Genomic DNA, 10,806 nt, shown 5'->3' on the forward strand with positions numbered 1-10,806 from the left:
AGTGCCTCCTCCAGAGCCGCTCTCGATGGTCTTCCCAGAGCCTCCTCCAGAGCCGCACTCGATGGTCTCCCCAGAGCCTCCTCCAGAGCCGCACTCGATGGTCTCCCCAGAGCCTCCTCCTGAGCCTCAGTCGGCAGTCGCTACGGAGCCTGAGCTGCCGAGGAGGGGACGGGGTACCCCGTGGGGGTACCTGCTGAAGCTTGGGCGTCATCCTCCTGACAAGCTACTTCGCCTTCGGTCCCGCGGCAGACCCTCGGAGCATCATCCTCACCGTTGACCCCGTGGCAGACCCCCAGAGTGTCAGCGTCGCCTCCGACCCCGCAGCCGGCCTCCTGAATCTCAACCTGGCCTCCGGCTCGACGGTGGTCCCTCTAAGACGCTGCTCCACCATCATCGCAACGGTCGACCTCCAGGGCAGCAACTACGCCTCCGCCGTCGGCCCCACGGCAGGTCACTTGAGACTGTGTCCTGCAGCCGGCCCCACGGCAGGCCACCCGAGACTGTGTCCTGCAGCCGGCCCAACGGCAGGCCACCCGAGACTGTGTCCTGCAGCCGGCCCCACGGCAGGCCACCTGAGACTGTGTCCTGCAGCCGGCCCCACGGCAGGCCACCTGAGACTGTGTCCTGCAGCCGGCCCCACAGCAGGCCACCTGAGACTGTGTCCTGCAGCCGGTCTCACAGCAGGCCACCCGAGACTGTGTCCAGCATCCGGCCCCACAGCAGGCCACCTGAGACTGTGTCCTGCAGCCGGTCCCTCAGCCGGTCACCAGAGACTGTGTCTCGCCGCCGGTCCCTCGGCCGGCCACCAGAGACTTTGCCCAAGAGGGTTTTTGGGTTTTCTTTTGTTTTCATCCACCATAAGTGGATCGTTTTTTGTTCTGGACTCTGTTTTCTGCTCTCCTGGCCTGTTTCCCCCTTCGCCCACCCTGGGTGGGTTGTTTTTTGTTCTTTGGACCTTTTTTTCTGTTGGTTCTGGCCCTCCTCGCCCTAGTGCCCCCTCCGCCCGCCCTGGGCGGGTTGTTTTTTGTTTCCTGGACTCTATTTTTCTGTTGTCTCTGGCCCTCCTCACCTTGGTGCCCCCTCCGCCCACCCTGAGTGGGTTGTTTTTTGTTGTTTTTTGGACTTTCTTTTTCAGGGGGCGTCTGGAATCCGCCCTTGAGGGGGGGGCTCTGTTGGGATCCTCAGGCTTGCCCACCTGAGGGCGCCGAGGATCCTCTTCTGCTTTCTTTGTTTTTCCTTAGGGCTGGAGTCACTGTCAGATTCTGGAGATTACCCTCTGCCTCCAGCAGAGTGCGCCGTGGGTCCTCCTGAGTTGAGCCTCTCACACACCTGTGGCTGATCTGCTAATCAGGAGGACCACAGTATTTAAGCTGCTTTCAGACCTGGATTCCAGGCCGCAGTGTTGATCTTAGCTGGTTAGCTTCCTGAGCCTCTGTTACAGAAGATCCTTTGATTTCTCTAGTGTGAGATCAGAATCTAATTCTTCCTTGTCTCTGCCTCACAGGAATCCTGTCTCCTCGTGAAAGCTCTGGATGAACTTAACCTCCTGTCTCTTCGTGAAAGCTCAGGATGAGCTTAACCCCAGTCTCCTCGTGAAAGCTCTGGATGAGCTTAACCACCTGTCTCCTCGTGAAGGCTCTGGATGGGCTTAACCTTCTGTCTCCTTGTGAAGCTCTGGATGAACTGTCTCTCAGGCAACCTGTCTCTGGCTTGCAGCTCTAGGTGAGTTAACCAGCTATCTGCCCTGGTGAGCCACCCCGAAGATCTCTACATGGTGTGAACCTAATGACTTCAATGAGGAGTTTTCCTAGAGGTTCCCATATGAAGGTCCCCTGTTGTTCTCTACGTTGAGCTGGAAGCTCAGCCTGAAGGTTCCCTCGTGTTTTCCCTGTCGTTTCCTATTGTGAGCTGGAAGCTCAAACTTTGAACTGCCAGGCTAAGCCTGAAGCTAAGTGCTTAGCTTCACATGAACTCTGCTGATCTTCAGTCTCCAGTCCCAGTCATGTCTCCAGTGAACCAGCCCCTGATCCATTCCAGTCCCTGTGCTTATACCCTGTGTGTCTGAACTTTATTAAACATTTGAACTTTTACCCAGTTTCTCCGTGAGTGTTTCTGCATCTTGGGCTAGCACTAAAACCCATCATGACATGGTCCAACGCTGGTCCAACCTGTCTGCTCTCCTACGTGTGCTTCTAACTCTGGATTCTCCACACAGTCTTGATTCAAGGACTAACAAGGCCCCCCTCAAATGTGAGTTCTTGACTCTTAATATCTGAGCTTCCAAGATTCCCACGGAACCTGAACTGACCATTGAACTTCCCTTCTGACTTCCAGTTCCTGTTCACCAGCTCACTGAGTTCCAGATCCACACCTGTAACTCCTCCAATAAACCTTTTTCGTGCTCTCTGAGTGGTTTCTCTGCATGTGGGCCAGATTTCTTAAACCCATGATGACAATATGAGCCATAATCATATTCACATCCACTGAGTGTCTAACACTCAGTAAGCAATAAGGTAAGCAGCAGTGATAAAAATGAATAATAAAAAAAAAAAAAAATATATATATATATATATATATATATATATATATATATATATATATATATATATATATATATATATATATATATATATATATATATATATATATATATATATATATATATATACACTATATTGCCAAAAGTATTTGCTCACCCATCCAAATTATTGGAATCAGGTGTTCCAATCACTTCCATGGCCACAGGTGTATAAATTCAAGCACCTAGGCATGCAGACTGTTTTTACAAACATTTGTGAAAGAATGGGTCGCTCTCAGGAGCTCAGTGAATTCCAGCGTGGAACTGTGATAGGATGCCACCTGTGCAACAAATCCAGTCGTGAAATTTCCTCGCTCCTAAATATTCCACAGTCAACTGTCAGCTGTATTATAAGAAAATGGAAGTGTTTGGGAACGACAGCAACTCAGCCACGAAGTGGTAGGCCACGTAAACTGACGGAGCGGGGTCAGCGGATGCTGAAGCGCATAGTGCGAAGAGGTCGCCAACTTTCTGCAGAGTCAATCACTACAGACCTCCAAACTTCATGTGGCCTTCAGATTAGCTCAAGAACAGTGCGCAGAGAGCTTCATGGAATGGGTTTCCATGGTCGAGCAGCTGCATCCAAGCCATACATCACCAAGTGCAATGCAAAGCGTCGGATGCGGTGGTGTAAAGCACGCCGCCACTGGACTCTAGAGCAGTGGAGACGCGTTCTCTGGAGTGACGAATCGCGCTTCTCCATCTGGCAATCTGATGGACGGGTCTGGGTTTGGCGGTTGCCAGGAGAACGGTACTTGTCTGACTGCATTGTGCCAAGTGTAAAGTTTGGTGGAGGGGGGATTATGGTGTGGGGTTGTTTTTCAGGAGCTGGGCTTGGCCCCTTAGTTCCAGTGAAAGGAACTCTGAATGCTTCAGCATACCAAGACATTTTGGACAATTCCATGCTCCCAACTTTGTGGGAACAGTTTGGAGCTGGCCCCTTCCTCTTCCAACATGACTGTGCACCAGTGCACAAAGCAAGGTCCATAAAGACATGGATGACAGAGTCTGGTGTGGATGAACTTGACTGGCCTGCACAGAGTCCTGACCTCAACCCGATAGAACACCTTTGGGATGAATTAGAGCGGAGACTGAGAGCCAGGCCTTCTCGTCCAACATCAGTGTGCGACCTCACAAATGCGCTTCTGGAAGAATGGTCAAAAATTCCCATAAACACACTCCTAAACCTTGTGGACAGCCTTCCCAGAAGAGTTGAAGCTGTTCTAGCTGCAAAGGGTGGACCGACGTCATATTGAACCCTATGGATTAGGAACGGGATGTCACTTAAGCTCATATGTGAGTCAAGGCAGGTGAGCAAATACTTTTGGCAATATAGTGTATATATATATATATATAGTCTAGAGAGCTGTTCTTAATGAAATTTATTTTTGTTTACACTTGTGTATACAAAAAAGTCTCTAAGTCTATAAACGGTAACAGCATAACAGCAATACAAAATGGATCAGTTCATATAATATCAAAGCACATTACAGAGTCCACTTATTCAAACTGTATATAAAGACTGGTTACACAGTTTTCTGTCGTAGGAAATCAAGAAGATTGCAGAGTTTAATCCTAGATAAACATAAAGGACAGCGGCGAATTGATTGCATTTTTTTTTTGTTCACTTAGCAGCAATCCCTCATGTACATGCATGTAGCCACAGTGGAGAGGAAAAGCTCCCCTTTAACAGCAAGAAATCTACAGAAGAACCAGGCTCAGAACAGCACAGGAGTACTTTCTATGTGAGGGAACAGTTAATAGTCAATTGCAGTAGAAGCTCCTTTAATGGCTTGATCCAGGAGAGATACAGGTATTCAGGTTTGAGACAGGATTTATGTCCAGGAGATGAAATGGAAAGCATCATTAGTCCCATGTTTACCAGTAGTTATGTTTAGGAAAGACAAAATTTACCAGAAAGGACAAAGCCTATTATCTATGGAAGGAGAACAGGAAGTTGGCAGCCATTAAGCCGCTGCCCAACTTCAGAAGAGCATCACAGCTGAACAGAACACCAGGCTAGATGTAGCTTTTATGAAGAGAAATTAGAGAGAAATCACAAGGTAAGGAGGTAGGTTCTTGTATTTACCAACTGTTGTCTATTGATACTGACTTGTCTCAGTATATTACTGGCTTTCTCATTCTTAGTGTTTGTTTGGAAAGTCTCCCCCAGTTCCCTGCCTCAAATCTCCTCAAAGCTCTTCCAACAGCAGTCCTTTTCCCTGGGCGCCTTAAAGTTGAGCTCTGTTCCTTCCCTCTACCGCTCCACTCTCAGAGTTTCGCCTTATCTCCACACTATCCTGGAGGTGAAATAACAGACAAGAAAGCACCAATCTCCTGCCAACCTTTGCCTTTGTAGATATACTGACTTCCTCCTGAAACTGATTTCTTCACCACTAATAAAATCTTTAATTAACTCCTACTTAGACAGTTGTTTCACTCATCCAGATATCAAACAGCTATTTACCTTTCATCTTAAAGCCACCCTGGAATCCAGTTCTAGAAGGGAACCTACCGCTGTATGCTTTTTAAAACCTTTAAACCCTTTTGTGTTGTCAGTAATTGCTTAAGAGCAGAACACTGTCTTTAACAGAAAGGACTGAAAGCGGCATCTTCATACAAACGAAAGAAAGGTGATGAAGAATATTTTCTTTGTGGATGTTTTGCTTTCACTATTTTTTAATGTATAAAGTAACAGCGTCAAACAGTAACGTCACATAAATGAGGCATTAAATAAACTATTTCTAAAAGCAGCTACAAGCTAAAGCAAGTGCCTGTATTTTATTATTTTGGAAGTAAATTACAAAACCTGTAGTTTTTCTTCTCTCTCTTTCTGGCAGTTCAAGCAAATCCTGTTCCGGTTAATTTAATTTTTTTGTTACCCCTGTGTGTTGTTGGGTTGTTCCGCCTCTAGGCCGCACTGTTGCGTTTTGATTTCAAGTTGAATCTCTGAATGAATTTCCTATCTGAACACTTCTTGCATAGCAGATTTTTATTATTCTGTCAAGTTCTCCACCTGGAAAAGCACATTTATGATCCAGTAGCTGAATAGTTCTGACTGGTTCTGTCTGTATTTCAACAGGAAATCCACAGACTCTTTTTTAAACTGATACCTTTAAAAGAGCAGAGAAAATCTTCAACGTTTTAAAGGCAGGAAATCAAAACCTTTGAAGGTATCATTTGTTGTCAGTCATCTTTTCTAAAGAAAGAAATGTTTTTTATAAATTATTTATGTATGTTTCTGATTTCCTCCCCTGAAGTTTAGTGGACTGCATCTTTAATGTGGGAGACTGATGCTTTGTCGCTCTAAAAGATCACAGTGAGTCGAGGGTCCCTGGGCGCAGATTAGGCTTAATCCTCAATTCAAAAGCATCTTCAGACTCTCTCTTCAAAAAAGAGGAAACTGCATGAAGTGCAACAGGAAAAGTTGGTGCAAGTGAGAGAAGCAGTAGATCAGAAGAGAAATCACCCACTAAAACCCGTTAAATGGAAATAGTTTCATCTAAACTTTTTTCATTTATGAGTTCAGGCAATCATGCACATTGATTGGTAACTAATTAAACACGTTAAGTTTAAGCAGGAATGTTGGAGATCTCAAAACCTTTTATAAAATTTTAACATGACTGCATGATGGTAACACAAAGGACCGTATATATAATTTAGAAAGGCTCCAATGTTTTTATTAGTGATGTGGAATTAATCTTAAAGCATATTTCATCTACAAAGCAAGGAATGCTTTATACAATAGATGTGATGTAGGTTTTACCCAGAGGACGTGGTGTCTGCTGCAGATCTTAAAAAATTACCAACTCACCAATCATTTACTGTTTACCACTTTTGGGGTAAAATGTTTGAATCATGGTCTCTTATGGAGCAGGATGTGAGATTGTAGCCAGATGTTTGTAAAGTTTCCACATAGATTGTCCACAGAGATCGGTGGAAGATGAAATGGTGAAGCTGCATCTTACCTGCGCCCCAAGGAAAGATGACCTGACAGACAAACACCTCAGCTCAGATGGAAAGAGAAAGAATGGAATTCAATCACAGAGAGAACGGCTGCCCCCATCTACCCCCCCAACCGATTTCAAATATCCTCTTCTCTTTTCCATTCCCTCCTTCATCATTTTCTCTCCCTCTTTCTATATTTTTTTTAGATCGCTTCATTTCAGATGCATTCATACATTTCCAATATCTTTATGTATGAGGCTCCCTCCTTCCTCCTTACTTCCCCTTGTCACCTCTCCCCTCCTCCCCCATTCTGTCTCTCCTTCTCCCTTCCTCATCCCGCGTCCCCCCTCACTCCTCTCTTCCTTCCCTCCTTCCCTATCTCTACCCCTCTCCTTCTCTCCCTCCCATCCCATTACTGTAATCCATCACTCCTCCATCAGCCACCATGCAAACAGGCCTCCTGGTTGCCACGGCAACCACCTCCGGCCCGGCAGTGCGAAGCCCCTCTCCGATTGGCTGGCAGGGCCCAGGCAGTCTCAGTCTGTCTGGGAGATGTGGTAATTGGCTGGGAAGACACACACACACACACTCACACAAAAACTACATATACACACATCGATATTCACACAATGCAAAACACACACCTTTAAACACACTTGTACTAAGTCTGGGCCTTCAATAAATATACAAAAATATTCTGGTGGATATTAAAACGCACATACACACCGCATCAACATCCTCAGAGATATGAAAGGGAGACAGGGGTCAGAGTAATGAAGCTCATAAGAAGATGGGCTCTAGGCTCTGTGTGTGTGTGTGTGTGTCTTGGTGTGAGTGTGTAAAGTGATTTTGTGTAAAAGTGTATGTTCCTGAGCGCCCATGTCGAAATTCGAGGCATTTTTTGTGTGGGTTTCTCTACAGGATGGCTGGAGTTGGGGGTGGTGTGGGAGATTTTGGATAAGGTTGGAGCTCTGCCAAAGGATGGATGGAGGGTCTTTTTTGTTTTGTTTTGTTTTTTTTGTCAGAGAGCATAGTTAAAAATACCTATATTCCTCCCCTGGAACAGAGTGCGTAGTATTTTTTTGTCTCGTCTGTCTGCTGGGAGGCAGCAGGAAGGATAAAAATGAAACTGTTGATGAGCCTGACTTCCCCACACTGCCGTTGCACAGCCAGGTCTGTCCAACACGGCAGCAGTGAGGAATGTCTCATCTTCAGGAATATATCACAAATAAAAGCTGTACCTGCCCTGAATAGCAAAGCATACTCTGGACTAGTGGACAATGGGGCTTCTTTGTCCCCTGTTTTTAGATTATCTGACCATCTTCGTGAAACATTTCTGTTCTCTTTTTTTTTTAGAGTTAATAACCAATTAAATCCTTTTCAGTAGCCTGGAGAGAGAAAAGAAAAGCACGGCTCTAATGAAGATGTTTCAGCAGATGTGGGTTTGATATAAATAGGAAATAATTTATTCACTGTTGCGTGTTTCAATAGACTCTTTTAATAGATTGTGATCTTCAAAGTGCAAAGAGGAGAAAGCGGTTGCTGATGACCCCGGCTTTGAGCTCTGACACACAGCTGCATTTTACCTGAATAAAAAAAAAAGCTAATCTGACCTCTGAGCTGAAAAACAGAGCAGAAGCTGTGACAGGTAAAAAGCTGTTGTCTGAAAACACACAACTTTAAAGATTTATTTTCACCACAAAACTAAACAAAGGAACAAAACTGGTATAAATAGAGAAGGGTGACTGCAGTGTTAATTAGCTGAAAGTCATACAAAGACAGGAGATTCTACTTTCCTCACAATCTAAAGACTTGACTTAAATTTGCCTTCTAAAAAGCCACTCATATTACATGCATAAATTTGGCATTGTGATTTTTTCAGTTACTTCATTATTATATAAATTTTTATGTTCATATAGTAAAAAGATTAATAGAAGCTTTAATAAGCTCTCCTGTTTGCCACTTTTCACCTGTCTTAATTGCACCTGTTGTCTGAATGAAATACACCTGTCCACAGCTTTAAACAGTCAGACTCCAAACCTAATGATGGTCAAAACCAAAGAGCTGTCAAACAACACCAGGAAGACAAATGTAGACCAGCATGTTGGTGTAAATAGATTAACTGTGCCAGCCAGGGGTGATTCTAGGATCAGAGGTTTAGGGGTGCTGAGCACCAAGAGAAAAATAACTTTTTAAGCCAAGGACTGTGTAGTGTTATACTTTTATAGATTTTATTTTACTTTGCTTTTTATTTAAAAAATCGCATACAGTTCAAAAAAGCAACTCAGAATTTAGCTGTAGTGTGATTCAATTTAGGGTTCCTCAGAAACCCTAGTAATGTGATAAAAACACCTATTGTTCCAGCAATTGGAAGAAAATTGAACACACACACAAGAACATTGATAATCTTCCTCGATCTGGGGCCCCATCCAAGATCTCATCCCATGGGGTTAAAGTGATCTCGAGAACGGTGAGCAATAATCCCAGAGCTACACAGAGGGACCTGATGATGGATCTGCAGAGAGCTGGAACCAAAGCACCAAAGGCTGCCATCAGTAACACACCATGCAGAGAGGGAATAAGGCCCTGCAGTACCAGGTGTGTCTCCCTGCTTTAACCAGTGGCCTACATGACCAGACTAGAGATGCACTGATCCAGTTTTGTCAGCTCCAAACCGGTACCGAATCCTGGGCTGAGCTTATCGGCCGATATTTCCGACACTGATCCAATTTAATTGTTTAATGAATAACCTATATATGCTGCCATGTAAGTGAAGACTTAACCCTTTAAAGCCCAATCCAAGAATAAAACAAAACAGAAAATTACTTTTTTTTGGTTTGAATTCCTTATTCGGCCTTTTAACAAAATATGTAAAAAGAAAAAACAGAAATACATTTTTGATAATAATAATTTATTACTATGCGTTAAGTCAAGATAATTTTTTGTGTAGTCTTCTGCCCTCTGTTATCAGGTATATCTGATTGTGTACAATAGGATTTTGAGCAAAGTTTTTACCATTAAATTATGCAAAAGGTGTCAGACGCAAAATATTTCAGAAACCTTATGTATCAAATATGATACATTTGGTATTACAAGGTTAAGCCTCGACATAAACATTGTAAAAAAAAAAAAAGGTAACAAATAAAAACAGATATGAATGTACTGTATACTATTTATCAACAAATAAGCTGCAAAAAGTAAGAAATCAGTTCTATGTAAGGTGCACTGGACTGGATGTCCGATATCCAATATCAAATCACTGATGTCCAATCTAAATTATTAGTCAATAACCAATAACTGATCCAGGTATCTGTGCATCTCTAGACCAGGGGGGTCTGAAGTTTCCCAGAGAGCTTATGGATCATCCAGAAGATGACTGGAAAATTATTGTCATTGGATTAAACCAAAATCAAACTTTTTGGCAAAATTCAAACCATCATGTTTGGAGGAAGAAGGATGCTACTACACTGGAAAAACGATCAGAAAAAAATCTTAAATTAAGTGTATTTACCCTTAAATTGAGTAGTTAAATGAGATGATTTGCCAATGTAATGAGTATTTTTACTCTTAAAATAAGATATGTAGATACAAAGCACTTGAAATAAGACAATGCTATGGTGTTTCCTTATTTTAAATGTAAATTGTCTTGTTCTATTGGCAAAATGTCTCTTTTACCTCCTCAATTCAAGAACAAATGCACTTATTTTAAGAAAAAAATTACTTATCCAGATTTTGATTTTTTCTAGTGTATAAGTTCTCTCCCAATGACACGATAAAGTACCTACTGCAAAGCACTGGGCTGGAAACATCATGCTTTGAGGGTGTTGTTCACTTAAAGCACAGGACAACTACCGTATTTTCACGACCATAAGGCGCACCGGACTAAAAGGCGCAGTCTCAGTTATGTGTCCCATTTCTGTATTTAACACACACATAAGGCGCACCGGACTATAGGGCGCGTTTTTTATATACAGGTACAAGTCCTCTACTACCTTTAAATACCTCTACTGCGTATTTAAAAATACAGCGGGGGCAAAACTGAGTATGACTGTGCTTTATTCATGTATTTATTACAAAGTATTAATCAAACCTGGCAGCTGGCCGTGAGACAGAGACATCGCAGATGACACAGCGCTGTGGTCACTCCTAAATTAACTTAAAATCCTGAAACCTGCTGACGGAATATGTTCGCTTTTATTGCCGGTATCCTGGTGCCTGCAGCTAAAATTATTTAGATGAAAAACACCTGCCAGCAGCCGCGGTGAACCCCAGGCTGCCCA

Source organism: Cyprinodon tularosa, unplaced genomic scaffold (assembly GCF_016077235.1).
Source record: "Cyprinodon tularosa strain WSP-4 unplaced genomic scaffold, ASM1607723v1 ctg87, whole genome shotgun sequence".
Lineage (NCBI taxonomy): Eukaryota > Metazoa > Chordata > Actinopteri > Cyprinodontiformes > Cyprinodontidae > Cyprinodon > Cyprinodon tularosa.